This window comes from Schistocerca gregaria, unplaced genomic scaffold (genome assembly GCF_023897955.1).
Source record: "Schistocerca gregaria isolate iqSchGreg1 unplaced genomic scaffold, iqSchGreg1.2 ptg000526l, whole genome shotgun sequence".
In the NCBI taxonomy this organism is placed as follows: Eukaryota; Metazoa; Arthropoda; class Insecta; order Orthoptera; family Acrididae; genus Schistocerca; species Schistocerca gregaria.
This window is the reverse complement of record NW_026061925.1, coordinates 4,821,080-4,837,739: the sequence shown is the minus strand read 5'-3', so window position 1 is coordinate 4,837,739 and position 16,660 is coordinate 4,821,080.

Here is a 16,660-nt window from a genome sequence, read left to right as displayed (position 1 = left end):
GGTTGCGAATGGTCCTCGCCGATACCCCAGGAGCAACAGTGTCCCTAATTTGCTGGGAAGTGGCGGTGCGGTCCCCTACGGCACTGCGTAGGATCCTACGGTCTTGGCGTGCATCTGTGCGTCGCTGCGGTCCGGTCCAAGGTCGACGGGCACGTGCACCTTCCGCCGACCACTGGCGACAACATCGATGTACTGTGGAGACCTCACGCCCCACGTGTTGAGCAATTCGGCGGTACGTCCACCCAGCCTCCCGCATGCCCACTATACGCCCTCGCTCAAAGTCCGTCAACTGCACATACGGTTCACGTCCACGCTGTCGCGGCATGCTACCAGTGTTAAAGACTGCGATGGAGCTCCGTATCCCTCGGCAAACTGACTGACACTGAAGGCGGCGGTGCACAAATGCTGCGCAGCTAGCGCCATTCGATGGCCAACACCGCGGTTCCTGGTGTGTCCACTGTGCCGTGCGTGTCATCATTGCTTGTACAACCCTCTCGCTGTGTCCGGAGCAAGTATGGTGGGTCTGACACACCGGTGTCAATGTGTTTTTTTTCCATTTCCAGGAGTGTACAAAGGACCATCTAAGGATTTAAAACAACGCCACACCCCATTTCGGCCTTCAGAATGTATGTACTCTGGGCGGCAGCATAATTAAGACCGCCCCCCCCCCCCCCCTGAAAAGAATGCGTTTAGAAACGTGTCAGAACTGAACAGCATCAAGAGAAACTATGCGAGCCAAAGCGAAAACCTAGCACCTCTCACCTTAATTTAATACTAATCTTTTGCAACATCTCTCCTTCTCTGAATGCTATCTTGAAATTGCATCTACTCTCCAACTATCTCTGTTTCTGTGCCTTTACCTATTGTTCTTGTAACTGTAATTCCGTAATTATCTTCCTGCTAGTGTCTTCGACTGTTACCGTTAACTGTAGTATTACTTGATCTGAAACTATTTGCCTGAAATTCTTTACATTGTATGCTATAGCATACAACTGTAGCTATTGTTATTTTCCTGGTTACCTTACTCGCTCACCTACTCGGTTTAAACTGCCGAGAGAAATATCGCAATCACTATTATTGTAGTAATTCCTAACTTGTTGGCATTCTTCGTTAATTTTGTAGCGAACTGCTTTTCGTCCCCTGACACATCGTATCTATTCTCGACGGCACCCCTTCACAACGAATACTCTCCGCTCCTCTCTACTCCGTACTGTAACTGGGTTTTCTCTGTTTGTGATGGTCATCTGTCAGGATGAGCACTACTGCAAAGGGCATTTGATTCTAAAGCATTATGTCAGGGTGAAAAACACTAAATAAATTACTTTTTCTCTCTTAACAACATTTTTGCAGGGTGGGTTCATCCTTGGCTCAGGTATGAGGTAGAATGAAACAGCAGTTTTACATAAGATAACTTTTATTGAAAGTTTTGTACAAGGGTTTCTGGCTGGGATACTGGCAACTGTGTCGTTTGCGAAGCCTTCTGCTTGCGTGAGCGGCGGCGTGTATCTCGTGTCGCCGTTTCGCCCAGTTGACTGGAGACGCGCATCGCGAGGTGGTCCGTTTAATTATTGAGGAAGAAGTCGTGAATCGGACGGTGACGACTCGGATGTGCGCTGTCTCCTTCCCGTCCTCACGAGTCACTCGGGTACATAAAAATCTGGCCTCAAATACCTTCTGTCTTCTGGCGCCGAGGCTGCTGCTTGCTATTCCATTACAGCGGCGGACTCGGTGCTTCTGTGTACGATGTAGTATCTTCCTGCATGACGGTCTTGAGCACCGACTGTACCGGAACTGAACTGAAAGCTACTCCTGTCGGGCCCACTGCGTCTCGCGTACTTATTCACTTCACTTCACTGGAGGTGAACAACATCGCTGTCGTTGCCTCTTTTGTCACGTCGAAAAGCTTCGCGAAGAATCTTCTTAACGTCGGTCATTGGCTCTCGGAATGTAGGCGAGAGCCTTTGATCACGTGTGACAATTGAGAAACACGTGAGCCGGACGGGCGATGCCCTGACGGCTGAATCGACAGCTTCTGCTTACGTGGGGGAGGACGATAGCTTCTACTGAATGTGCTGACTTCGCGGTCATTGCCTCTTCTGCTCTGCCCGTTGTTTGCCAGAGTGTAACTCTTCTAAGCTAAACGAAGTTTCTCATTAATTTTAAATTTCTACTTCACTTCACCTTGATTTCACTAATTTATTTCCCTATCTTAAGTACCACTCAACAGTATTTGCACCGATCTCCGTGCACTGTTTTAGGAAAGTGTAATGCCGTCACTACACGGACGGTGTTGTGAACATCAGTCTTGAGCGTGCCAAGTTGAAAGTGCTGCCGAACGCTCTGACTTGTGCATAAAGCATGTGCGTGTCAACGTGGTACACGCGACCGCAGCGGCAGCATCTGGGTCACACATCACCCGGTTGTCCGCCCCGGTAGCTGAGTGGTCAGCGTGACAGACGGGTTCGATTCCTGGCTGGGTTGGAGATTTTCTCTGCTCAGGGACTGGGTGTCGTGTTGTCCTAATCGTCATCATTTCATCTCCAAGGACGCGCAAGTGGCGTCAAGTCGAAAGACCTGCACCAGGCGAGCGGTCGGGAGGCCCTCGTCACACGTTTCTCTCTATCACCCACTTTACAAAATGCATGGGCGTAAAATTCTTAAGCTAGCGCTATTAAAACGCGCCTTTCCTCTCTTGTCCACGTGAGAGTCACGTTGTTCTGCGTGTAGTGTCCACGGACATGTTATAAGGCAGAAAGAGAAGCTCCGTAACAAATAGCGCGATTCAAAGTCTTACTTTATATTTGTTCCTATTCAGCAGCAGAATCTTCACAACATGTGAAATAAAAAAGAATTGTTTTACACTTTCTTGTTATATCTTACTGCATGTAGTGCAATCTGTCTTGTAAATTAAACCATTCGAACAAACTCCATCCTCAGATGGAACGTACATATGTAACATCGAATATTAGAGAATATACTTTCTTTTCGGTGCAATAAAAGTATCAGATCCTAACAGAAAAAGCGAAGACTAGTAATAAAAATATTCGGATCCACTGAGGCGCAAACAAGAATCACATTACCAGCTACCTCATCATTTCTCTCTACCGACTGTGACTGTCGAATGGCCATACATTGAATCTGACCTACTGAAAGTTTTAATGGTAGATACGTTATTAACTGACACTGAAATATGACAGATTGTATCAACGACAATGCGTTTCTTATGGATCCTCACTGTGCCCGTTTACAGTCTGTCCCCACTCTGGCTACCCAGCCACGTCACGGGGCGCCTCCACAGGCTGTCTCACGACGCAGTACCGCCCTGCCGCGGCGCGCGCTTTAAGTCGGCGGCGACGCCGTCTGCATACACGGCCCGGCAGCGTTAATTTTTAGACGAGTGTTTTAGTACCGTAAAGAATACAAAAGACGATAGCTTCTTCCGAAACATAACGCTATAGAGTAAATAATATTAACATATGAACGTAAGTCGGGATTTTACTACAAACATGGAACCGAATGCCTGTTCATGTGAATGTACGTTCCTCTACTTCTACCCCATAAAGCGCAATGAAACTGTAGAATTTAAGAATTATTCTCACTTTGTGTTTCTACTAAAGGATAGAAGTTTTCTTTGAAGGATTGCGTTGAAACTTAACAGGTCTTGCAACACGATGAGTGTTTAAAAAGTAACAAGAAATTTACAATTTCTTGTGTTGTACTAGTCCGATTTGCACTACATTTTTTGTCACTGCCTTCGAAAACGTACGTGAAAAGTATGTGGACAATGTTATATCCATTGGCTATTTGCTCTATTGTCAGCTGTCAAAAAGGATACATGTGTTTTCGTAGCATCAACGATTATTTGTTTTGTGTAAAAACAGATTAGAGAATCTTTCTTACATAAAGAGTATGGAATTTTAGAAAAGTTAAATATTCCTTTTGGCGAGCCTGTTACGAGTAAAACTGGATTTTTTTGTTTCACGGCAATTTGTAGTTTCCGTAATGTCGGCACTATTTTTAGATTGATGTAAAAGCCCTCCATCGTTTGTGGAAGGATCGATTTTATGAAATTGTCTACGACGACGGGTTTCCTCCCAAAATTACTAGTTTTCCTTCGTGGCGATCCCTGTAAACCACGCGGTTTATTTTTGCTTTCCTTCCTTAGGCGTGACAGACGTTTGCATAAATTGGAGCCCTTTGCTTGGAACGGGTAACAGTTCTTTTCGTGTCACCTCCTTAACACACGCTGTAACGTAACAGACGATCGAACGCTCGTTACATCTACATCTACATCCATTATCTGCAAGCTACCTGACGGTGTGTGGCGGAGGGTACCTTGAGAATCTCTATCAGTTGTCCCTTCTATTCCAGTCTCGTATTGTTCGTGGAAAGAAGGATTGTCGGTATGCCTCTGTGTGACCTCTAATCTCTCTGATTTTATCCTCATGTCTCTTCGCAAGACATACGTAGGAGGGAGCAATATACTGCTTGACTCCTCGGTGAAGGTATGTTCTAGAAACTTCAACAGAAGCCCATAGAGAGCTACTGAGCGTCTCCGTGCAGAGTCTTCGAGTTTATCTGTCATCTCTGTAACGCTTTCGCGATTACTAAATCGTCCTGTAACGAAGCGCGCTGCTCTCCGTTGGATCATCTCTATCTCTTCTATCAACCCTATCTGGTGCGGATCCCACACTGCTGAGCAGTATTGAAGCAGTGGGCGAAAAAGGGTACTGTAACCTACTTCCTTTGTTGTCGGATTGCATTTCCTTACGATTCTTCCAATGAATCTCAGTCTGGCATCTGCTTTACCGACGATCAACTTCATATGATCATTCCATTTTAAATCACTCCTAATGCGTTCTCCCAGTTGCTGACCTGCTATATTGTAGCTAAATGATAAGGGATTTATCTTTCTATGTATTCGCAGCACATTACACTTGTCCACATTGAGATTCAATTGCCATTCCCTGCACCATTCGTCAATTCGTTGCAGATCCTCCTGCATTTCGGTACAATTTTCCATTGATAAAACCTCTGGATATACTACAGCGTCATCCGCAAAAAGCCTCAGTGATCTTCCGATGATATCCACAAGGTCATTTATGTATATTGTCAATAGCAACGGTCCTATTACACTCCCCTGCGGCACACCTGAAATCACTCTTACTTCGGAAGACTTCTCTCCATTGAGAATGACATGCTGCGTTCTGTCATGTAGGAACTCTTCAATCCAATCACACAATTGGTCTGATAGTCCGTATGCTCTTACTTTGTTCATTAAACGATTGCGGGGAACTGTATCGAAAGCCTTGCGGAAGTCAAGAAACACGGCATCTACCTGTGAACCCGTGTCTATGCCCTTCTGAGTCTCATGGACGAATAGCGAGAGCTGGGTATCACACGACCGTCTTTTCCGAAACCCGTGCTGATTCCTACAGAGTAGATTTCTAGTCTCCAGAAAAGTCATTATACTCGAACATAATACGTGTTCCAAAATTCTACAACTGATTGACGTTAGAGATATAGGTCCATAGTTCTGCACATTTGTTTGAAGTCCCTTCTTGAAAACGTGGATGACCTGTGCCCTTTTCCAATCGTTCGGAACGCTACACCGCTTCAAGAAGGGGGCAAGTTCCTTCGCGTACTCTGTGTAAAATCGAACTGGTATCCCATAAGGTCCAGCGGCCTTTCCTCTTTTGAGCGATTTTAATTGTTTCTCTATCCCTCTGCCGTCTCTTGCGACATCTACTATTTTGTCATATGTGCGACAGTGTAGAGAAGGAACTACAGTGCAGTCTTCCTCTGTGAATTAGCCATTTAGTAGTTCGGCCTTCAGTCTGTTTCAGTACCATTTTGGTCACAGAGTGTCTGAACATTTCGTTTTGCTCCACCTACTGCTTTGACATAAGACCAAAATTTCTTAGGGTTTTCTGCCAATCAGTACATAGAGCTTTACTTTTGAATTCATTGAATGCCTCTCGCATAGCCCTCCTCACATTACATTTCGCTTCGCGTAATTTTTGTTTGTCTGCAAGGCTTTGGCTATGTTCATGTTTGCTGTGAAGTTCCCTTTGCTTCCGCAGCAGTTTTCAAACTCGGTTGTTGTACCACGGTGGCTCTTTTCCATTTCTTACGATCTTGCTTGGCACGTACTCATCTAACGCATATTGTACGATGGTTTTGAACTTTGTCCACTGATCCTCAACACTATCTGTACTTGAGACAAAACTTTTGTGTTGAGCCGTCAGGTACTCTGTAATCTGCTTTTTGTCACTTTTGCTAAACAGAAAAATCTTCCTACCTTCTTTAATATTTCTACTTATGGCTGAAATCAGTGATGCAGTAACCGCTTTATGATCGCTGATTCCGTGTTCTGCGTTAACTGTTTCGGGTCTGTTTGTCGCCAGAATGTCCAATATGTTATCGCCACGAGTCGGTTCTCTGTTTAACTGCTCAAGGTAGTTTTTCAGATAAAGCACTTTAAAAAAATTTCACTGGATTCTTTGTCCCTGCCACCCGTTATAAACCTTTGAGTCTCCCAGTCTAACGGGTGATCAAAAAGTCAGTATAAATTGGAAAAAGTGATAAACCATGGAATAATGTAGATAGAGAGTTAAAAATAGAGACACATGCTTGGAATGACATGGGGATTTATTAGAAAAAAACAAATTCACAAAATGTCTGACAGATCTCTTATGCGCGTCGTTTGGTGATGATCGTGTGCTCAGCCGCCACTTTCGTCACGCTTGGCCTCCTAGGTCCCCAGACCTCAGTCCGTGCTATTATTGGCCTTGGGGTTACCTGAAGTCGCAAGTGTATCGTGATCGAGCGACATCTCTAGGGATGCTGAAAGACAACATCCAACGCCAATGCCTCACCACATACTCCGGACATGCTTTACAGTTCTTTTCACAACATTATTCCTCGATTACAATTACTGTTGAGGAATGATGGTGGACATATTGAGCATTTCCTGTAACGAACATCATTTTAGCTTTGTCATGCTATTCTGATCTGATAAAGCGCCACCTGTCGGACATTTTTTGAGCATTTGTATTTTTTTTTTTTTTTTAATTCTAATCAAATCCCATGTCATTCCAAGCATGTGTGTCAATTTGTACCTCCCTATCTACATTATTCCGTGATTTATTCAGTTTTCAAATTTATACTGACTTCTTGGTCACCTGGTGTATCTGGCAAATTAAAATCTCCACCCAAAACTAGAACATGGTGGGGAAATGTACTCCGCAAATAGCTCCTCTTCGTCTTCTGCAATTTTCTTGCAATGTGACGCTGTTATCCAGCACTTCCAGATACCGAAGTATGTCAGTGACTGATGCTGGCAACAAGGATCTCACGAACAGAAACGACGTATTGTACACCACTGCACGCCGATCTACGCCGCTAGACAGGTAACAGGCAACTGATTTTGGGTGCCCCTGTAGGCCAGTGGCAGGGTTCTCTCGGAAAAGGCCGCTTCCCCCACCAAAAGCGCTGCTCGCTCTTGAGTTTACAGACAGACTATACCTTGAAACCAACACCAACTGAAAGCCAGTATGGTGTATGGCGAGTCTGTACTGAAGAAAGATGGCGTGCATATGGCGTACAAGGCGTTCTTCCATCTCTTTGGTCAATGTTCGAACACACTTTCAGAATATCTGTCTTGCTTGATATTGCGCTGCACGTTTGGAAAGACTCCCCAGCGTGCGTTTTCCATGCTATGACGATATAAACTCGGCCTTCTCAAAGCTCTACGTTCGAATGAACAGTCCGGGTGCCGATGGCATAACCGACACGTGCCCTTAGCGCCAGGATGTCACCCAGAACAAGTCCGGCCCAAAGGGCCTCCCCTAAACAGCCGCCAGTTCCGCAAACTGGAAGCTGTATCAAAGTTGTTACCGTATCGTCACAGTCCAACACATGTTAGACTGTGTTGAAATTCAAGTTTTTCTGGATATTAATATAATATGAATGTGCTTGAAGGAATCTCGGGCATGCAGCTGTAGGCAGTATCTATCTTACCCCTGGTGAGACAAGACTCTACATCCTTACATTTGTCCTCTATCCATCCCTGCTTAGCCATTTTGTACTTCCTGTCGATTTCATTTTTGAGACGTTTGTATTCCTTTTTGCCTGCTTCACTTACTGTATTTTCATATTTTCTCCTTTCTTCAGTTAGATTCAATATCTCTTCTGTTACCCAAGGATTTCTACTAGCCCTCGTCTTTTTACCTACTTGATCCTCTGCTGCCTTCACTATTTCATCTCTGAAAGCTACCCATTCTTCTTCTACTGTATTTCTTTCCCCCATTACTGTCAATTGTTCCTTTATGCTCTCACTGAAACTCTGTACAACCTCTTGTTCTTTCTCTTTATCCAGGTCCCATCTCCTTAAATTCCCACCTGTTTGCAATTTTAATCTACTGGTCATAACCAATAGATTGTGGTCAGAGTCCACATTTGCCCCTGGAAATGTCTTACAATTTAAAACCTGGTTCCTTAATCTCTGCCTTACCATTATATAATCTATCTGATACCTTTTAGTATCTCCAGGGTTCTTCCATGATTCTGAAACCAAGTGTTAGCTACGATTAAGTTGTGCTGTGTGCAAAATTCTACCAGGCAGCTTCCTCTTTCATTTCTTAACCCCAATCCATATTCACCTACTACGTTTCCTTCTCTTCCTTTTCCCACTATCGTGTTCCAGTCACGGCGTAGCGTGCCATCATCATCAGATTACTCCTGTTGACTGACGTCCTATGCCGGCGGGCGGTGTGGTATATATACCTGTCGCCTCTCCCCTCCAACGACTCCGCGTATGGACCGAGGGATGTGCAGGCCGCGGTGGTCTTTCAAATTTCAACGCTTTTTTCATCAAAAGTGCAACAATGCTATTTGCTATTAAAGGTTTGAAAGCTACTGGAGTATGGCCCACGGACCAGTCCGTATTCACCGATGCAGATTTCCTGCCGGAAGACAAAACTGACATCGGAATTGAGAGGCCGTCAGATAAAGAGGTTATTGTATCTGGAGCTGAACAGGTAAAAAAGACGACGCCAACAGGTTGGGTGATCAAGCTGGCAGGTTTCAGCGAATTGTAACTATGAACTGCCGCCCAAGAATGACGAAGTTATTGAGGCTAATTGTTCTAGTCCTGCAACTGTTAGATCGTACATTTATGGGTGCACTTAAGACTCACTACAGCGAGAATATTTGGCAGTGGATGCTCCATGAAAGCAAACTTGTTGGATCCTATGATATAGTGTGTTTCTTTGGCAAGGGAAGGAAATACAGTAGAAGGATGAAGTAGTGAAGGCAGCAGAGGATCAAATAGGTAAAAAGACGAGGGCTATTAGAAATCCTTGGATAACAGAAGAGATATTGAATTTAATTGATGAAGGGAGAAAATATAAAAATGCAATAAATGAAGCAGCCAACAAGGTACACAGACGTCTCAAAAATGAGATCGACAGGAAGCGCAAAATGGCTAAGCAGACATGGATGGCTAGAGGACAAATGTAAGGATGTAGAAGCTTATCTCACTAGGGGGTCTTTGGCAAAGTTCTTTTCCTCTCTTTTCTTTAATAATGACTTCTAACTCTTTTTTGTACAGCAAATCAGTTGAAACAATGGTCTTTCCCCTCATCCATTCTCGGGAATACGAACATCAGGGCAACATAAGAACCTCCTGCACTCAGCAAACAGACGACCATTACTAGAGACCCACACTCAGCAGCAGTCAGAGAACAAATTTGGCGTTTACCTCTGCTTGCAGTATCAGTCTGAACTACACTAAGGCCTGTTTTCTAAACGTTCCATACACGATCTTCTGGATACTTATGTTTCCAGAATTCAGCTTATAGCAAGTCGTAGAATGAGTTAACTCTCTCATGCGAAAAGCGTTTTGCTCGAGCATATGATGTTCCAGTTGGCTTTCTAATCGAAAGCTTATGTTGATGACGTCGAAGAAAATGGCCAAGACAAGCCCTTCCATTCACAACTGCAAGTTGGTAGGCCATTTTTCTAACATCCATATTAGTAAAAGCATAGAATTTGGCCTCCATATAGTGTATGTAAACCACTAGTTCTCTTTCTAGGGCAGCTGGTTTTCTTCCAAACTTTTTAGTTTCAACATCTGTCAGGTATTAGCCTCATACACATACTGGCACAGAGTTGTTTTTGGGACAGCGCAATGTTTGCTTTTTTAACTCCCATGAGTTTTACTACAACAGCAGACACTGCCTCTCGCATTTTGTTTTTATCCCACACCTGCCTTTTACGGGTTCATTTAGGTGCCAGATTAGTCCTAGGCATCTGAAAACAGAAATAAAAACATTTTACGGTCTGCTTATAATATGGACCCTGGGGTCCACATTACAGTCACATACACCTTGTAAACTAGTGTAGACAGCTTAAAAATGCAATAATACCATTCTTTTAATCTATTTGAAACTGTTGCCAATACTTAGTAGGTTGCATCTAAGTATTAACCAATAATGGTATGTTAATACACCACTAGAGTTCAGCTAAATATTATTAACATCTTAAGGGGGGGTGCATATTACCACCACTTACTCTACATGGTAATGCAAAGCAGGTGAAACATTTGGATAAAGGTGTACTTGCATTCACGTTGCTTGTAACAGCAAATCTGTTAGACAGGCTCATTGTCATTGTGAAAGCAAAACTAACAAGTAAAATGAAAACATCCACCATAAGCACAAATCCAGTATTTTGATGAATAAGGACTCAACTAGAAAGGTAGGCAGAGGTTGGAAAGTACCAGCCACAAAATCACTTGAAGTTTACCTTGTGGAAGAAAATATTATCCACTGTAACTCCAAATTAGTGTGCACTGACTGTAAAGTAAGAATTAATAGATATTACTATGCATGTATTGGTTATAGCATTAAGTTAAATACGTGCAAGCATATACATAATGTTTATGGAGTAGAGAGTATAGAAGAAAAACCGTTTGAAATTTCTGAATTACCAGATGTACTACTTATGAATGTTGGAGAGGAAAATTCTGAAGCCAGTTTGTTCCTGTGACACAGAGGTACTGGCAGAAATTGTTTCTGGTATTTCAGTTACTGAAGTTTAGCTGGCCAACAAAATGGTAACTTCACTGAAGGCTAGTGTAGGTGCTGTTCATGCCAGTAGTGGCGTCTCTTTCAATAGCCCACAAAGGAGTCACAAGAGAAAACTTGCAGTACAGAGGAGACTGTTTTGAGCAAAGAAAACAAATTCCTCAAGCTGCATACTCATGGCAGTTCCTGATACAGAAGAAACTGTGAACACTTCTGGATGAAGGTTTACACCACATTAGCTAGTATGTTGATCTCACATTCAGGAACATGATGGCTTTATTCCGTGTCCTGCCATCCAGTTTTAGGTTTTCCATTATTTCCCTAGATCAATCAAGGCAAATTCTGGGATGGTTCCTTTGAAAGGCCAAGGCCAATTTTCTCCCCCATCCTTGAAACAGTCAGAGCTTATGCTCTGTCTCTGACGGCCTCACTGTTGACAGAATGTCAGATGTCGATATTCCTTCCTTCTTCACTGGCCTCTGGTGCGGCAGTTCTGCTGACACATGGGACCACCAGAAACTGCTGCGGCTTGTGCCAGCAGCCTAGAATGCTGGCATCACTGGGTCAGCCCCCTCCCAAGCCGTGCTGGGCAGTGATGACTGTGACTGAGGCTCAGCGCACTGCTGGTGATGGCCACACATTTGACAACTGTCCCAACGTGACAACAGAGTGAGTTGCAATCGTCAACTTGTAGTATATATTTATTTTTGATCTAGCTAGATGGGTAACACTAGTGCAACTGTTAAACAGATTAAATATTTTCATATTCTAGCAAGGAATACACTAACATCTGATTGATTGTTCACAATTTTCCTGATAATGTAACTCATTTACCAAAAAATAAATTTGGTGAATAAATAATAATTTCAATATCAGTACAAACACATGCAGTTGGAATTAGGAATGAGTAATTATGAATTAGCAATATAACCCAACTGAAAGCCTTTCACGTTCCAATTTGCAGTATAATTTTACTTTTTAAAAAAATCCCCCTTTTTGAAAAGTTATCTGTAACCAAATAACTCATATTCCAGAATTTTCTGTTTTTAGCGGGCCATTATTTCCTAAATTTAAGCATATAATTTTGTAGTTCTAATTTACCAGGGCACAAAAGTGGCTGTTTTTATTTGGAAACAAGTAATAATTTCAAACTTGTCATTAATGCTAGTAACACCCTGACACAGATGCTAAGAGAGCAGATACCAAGTCTCACTGCTTGCCTGCTGGCTGCAGATGTTGATTGATTGTCTGAATGAGGAGAGGAACGAAACAGTGACATCATTTGTCCCAAGATCCAAAGTGGCAGAGACTGTGGGAGCAGCAAACCAACAGCACAATCTATTTGATGGCGAAGCAAAACAGGCAAATGAAGATGGAACACTGGGGTGGCAGGAAGAGTAAAGAACTGGAGGGAGGAAGGGGGAGATCATAAGACACCCCAATGGTGCTATGTGTGACATGGTGCTGGAATCACTGCTAACCCACCCCAGTTCGCACTTCATACCATGATTGCGACACAATGGGGGATGGCACAAGAAGAGGGGGTGGTGATGAAACAGCACAAAATGGAGAGGAAAACCTGACCAGCTTGAAAGCAATGATGAAAGCCTTCAATTGTGGAAGAGAATTCAGGTACTTAAATCTAGGGAACAAACCACTTTTATGATGAAAACCAAAGACAGATGTAACTACGTAAGGTTGTATGCTACCATCTGTGATAATGGAGAATGGAAGAGTGTGTTTAGTGCAAAAGGCCAAATGGTAGGGGAGTCTCATAAAATGTGGGGGTTACAGATCATTATGGAGTAAGAGGCTTAGATTCAACCTTGTATGACCAATACGAAGTTCGCAGAGGATGGTAGATCCCCAGTGGGCCATGTGGCAAGAGTCCCCTTATCGCAATAAGTTTATTAGGCAGGGGGTTGGCCTCCAAGAGTCAGCTCAAGGCTGAGCAAAAAGGAATTGGACATGAGGCTGCAAACCCAGCACCAGAGAGGTCACACAAAAGGGGCACACCCTCCAGCCACAGGATCAGCAGTTCATTACCTGGGATACCCACATGAGTGGGAACCCAAAGAAAGTCAACTGAACAACCAGCATGGTCAAGATTGGTAAGGTGGTCTTAGATGTCATAGACCAAGAAGAGTGAGGGAAAACCACTGTCTGATAGCCTCAAGGGCAGTTATCGAGTCTGCACATAACGTGGGTGGGAGAGGACTGTTAAACATACTAAAGAACCTGGTAAATGGCCATTAGCTATGCAGTACACATGCTACATGGGGCAGGTAAGAGATGGTGTTACTTGCCAGCAGAAGGCACATTCCTTGAAATTAGCAGATTTAGAGCCTAGAGCCATTCCATTAAAACACAACAGCAGCCTGAAACTCCCATAAGAGCTGGCAGAACAAACAATGAAACACAGACCCCTCTGAATCTGGGATCAAGGAACTAACCAAGGAGGAGGAGGTTTTTGGAGGGAATGGGGAACAGGACAAAGAGGGAAGATAAAAATCATGGCAAAGGACTGCAAGCTGGAGCCCAACTGTTAAACTCACCTGAAGAGTGAGCAATTTCCTGCTGCTAAAGTATAAAATATAAGGGATGTGTGGGGAAAGAGAAGATGGTGATGGCATAGGAAACAAGAAGCTTAGACTGTTGAACCAGAAGGGCAGTGAGTGGGGGACAATCCCAGCTTCAACCAGGAAACAATACGGTTAGTGCAAAAGGTACTGATGATCAGACAGATACCACAATGGTGGACCTGCTCCAAGAGGATCAGTATGGAAGGAGCAACTGAGCCCTAAATTTGGCTACCATGCCACCCCCCCCTCCCCACACACACACACACACACACACACACACACACACACACACACACACACACACACACACACGTAAATGTCATAAGACAACCCAAGAAATGGAAGTGGTGGACCACAATCAGAAATTGGGTCTCGAGATAGAGCTCCAGTAGGTATCATACACAATATGGTGACAGAAATGCACCACCCACAATTTAAGAGGAGAAAATTGAAAACTGTGTGAGAAGGTCCATGCAGAAGCATACCACATGGCACCCTGGAACTGTCACTTCACAAAAGCCACCAAGTGTTAAATAACTCAGACACGGAAGTCATCCACATGCAGAGCAGGGGTGACCAACAACAGTTTGACGGAGGTCACAAGTCCTTTAATAGTGATGAGGAAAAGGATACATAACACTGAACCCTATGGAATGCCATCCTCCTCAGCAATGGAGTGTCCTCATCCCAGGACTTATGTCCCTTCTACTCTTTCATAAGTAGAGGAGGACACACGCTAGATGCCAGAGAGGTAAGGGGGGAGAGAGGCTTTTGCTAGTTCTATAAAGAGAGACCAGGCAACCTTGGGGATGCTAGCGCTGATGGTTCCATGGCCAATGTGTACCAGCAGACTCTTGGACTGAGAGGAGGCCCTAATGGCAGCAGACACCAGAGAAGAGGCACTTCTCTGGTGGATGAAAGGAGCAACAGTTGGAGGGGAGGAAGATGTAAGTTGAGGGGAGAGGGAGAGAAGAGTGAGGCATCACTGGGATAAGGTGGGGGAAAGGATGTAACAGAGTCAATAGTAGATTTTTGTAGACACAAGGCGAAGCTGATCGTAAACCCCAATATATTCTTTCCTTCTTACAAACCAGCGACAGTTGTGACAATGAATACATGTGGTCAGTAGAACAAAGGCACACCTGGGCATCCTCATTCATTGCATACAGGATTAATACATGTGTACAAATCATAAACACCAAAAACATTTTAGCAGTGGCAGGACATACATCACAGTGCACAGTGATAAGCCATAACCTTGACCTTGTCTTGGGGGTATCCACTTCAAAGACCAGAATAAAGTGGTCATTATCAGTGTGGTTGTCCTTAGTGCCTTTCTGAATATGATGAACAAAATGAATGCCTTGCCACTCCAGACTGGCCCACGCTTCACCAGTTTGGAAGATGAGGTCTCTATGAAAAAGACACCCTGAAGCATATTCAAAGGCTAGTGAGGAGTAATGGTTTGCCAAACTTGTCTTTGATAGTTTCTACCAAAATAATGGGTTCATGGTGGGAAGGTGTCCTTGTCAGTCTTGATGCAGACCAGGTAATGGGGAAAAGATTTGACCCCAAGCAAGCGAGTCTGACCCTCCTCCCATGAGGGGATAGTTGTAAGTTGAAAAGTCGTTCCTGACTAAAGGTCCGCCAAAGACAGCCGGTTTTTTAAGTCTGATACGTTTGATACACAAAGTGTAGACCCTAATAACACCAAAACCAATCGGGGCTCTCCCCTTGTGCACTACTCAGCCACACCAAGGGCCAATGCCATAGGGGCTGTTGCTGGGAGTTCCAATGCTCCAGAATGACAAGCCACTACTCATAGGCATACACAGGGAGGTAGCAGCTCATGTATCAGAACTGTCATCCCTGTTTTCAGAGGACTCCATCAAAAGAGTACATAACACCCCAAGCACACGAAATGACTACTGTGCTAGTGGTACAGCACAAAAAGGACAATGGCTTCAGGTAAAAAATGGAAGAGGTGATAAGCCCATATGCCAAAGACTTCATGTATGGTGTTGTTCCACAGCTGGCTCACACCATGGAGACAAAATTTAGAGTAGTTCAATCCCCAAAGAGGGACCAAAAATTCCAAAAAGGGAATTGTAAAGCAAGAGGAATGATAGTGTAAGGGATAGCAACAAAAAAAAGATAGCCAGGCCAATGTAAGCAAGGGAAAGGATTGAGGACAGGGATGGATGAGCACGGGAAAGTTAATGCAGTTTTGAAAAGTAGAAAGGATCCAATTACTAGCAGACTCATGTGCACAAAATAATTGTTACCCCCCTTCCACTGGGGAATGGGGATGGAGCAGATATAGAAACATGATTCTGTGATGTTAAAGATAAACGAATCTTCATATGTGAGTATTACTGGATTTGCTCCAAGTACCCACTGGCCAACATGCAAACATGTAGTACTGAGGTCAGACTGGCCATCGTGACAGCTCTATTTCTCATGCAGTGAAGTAGACAACACTACCCAGTGCTGTTGGCACTGTTGCAGTCGCATGTTGTATTGCCATGCTAGGTGACACGACAACTCACCATAGTGCACACAACTACACACTGCTTACTCTAGAGCCCTGCAAATTAATATTAAACCGACTGAGCATATACAAATTAAGAGATGACTCACAATTCAATAATGTGCATATCAGAGAATCAGTTTCATACCTAGCGTGAAATGAAATGACAGTATGGCATTTCTGGCCGGGAGATCGTATGCAGGAGAAATCGGCTGCCTACTGCAAGTCTACATCAGTTGATACTGCTTATTTTTGCATCTAAAGAAATGGTAAAATGGTGATAAGCACAACACAACACCCAACCTCTGAGAGGATAAATTCTCAAATTGGCCAGGAATTGCACCTGGAGCCCCTGCACAGCTGTTGGTCTCTCTATCCGACAGCCACAGTGATGGACAGAGCTGGCGTCCAGCACACTCATTTACTGACAGTCCTGTAAGGCATTGTGTATCGGAAGA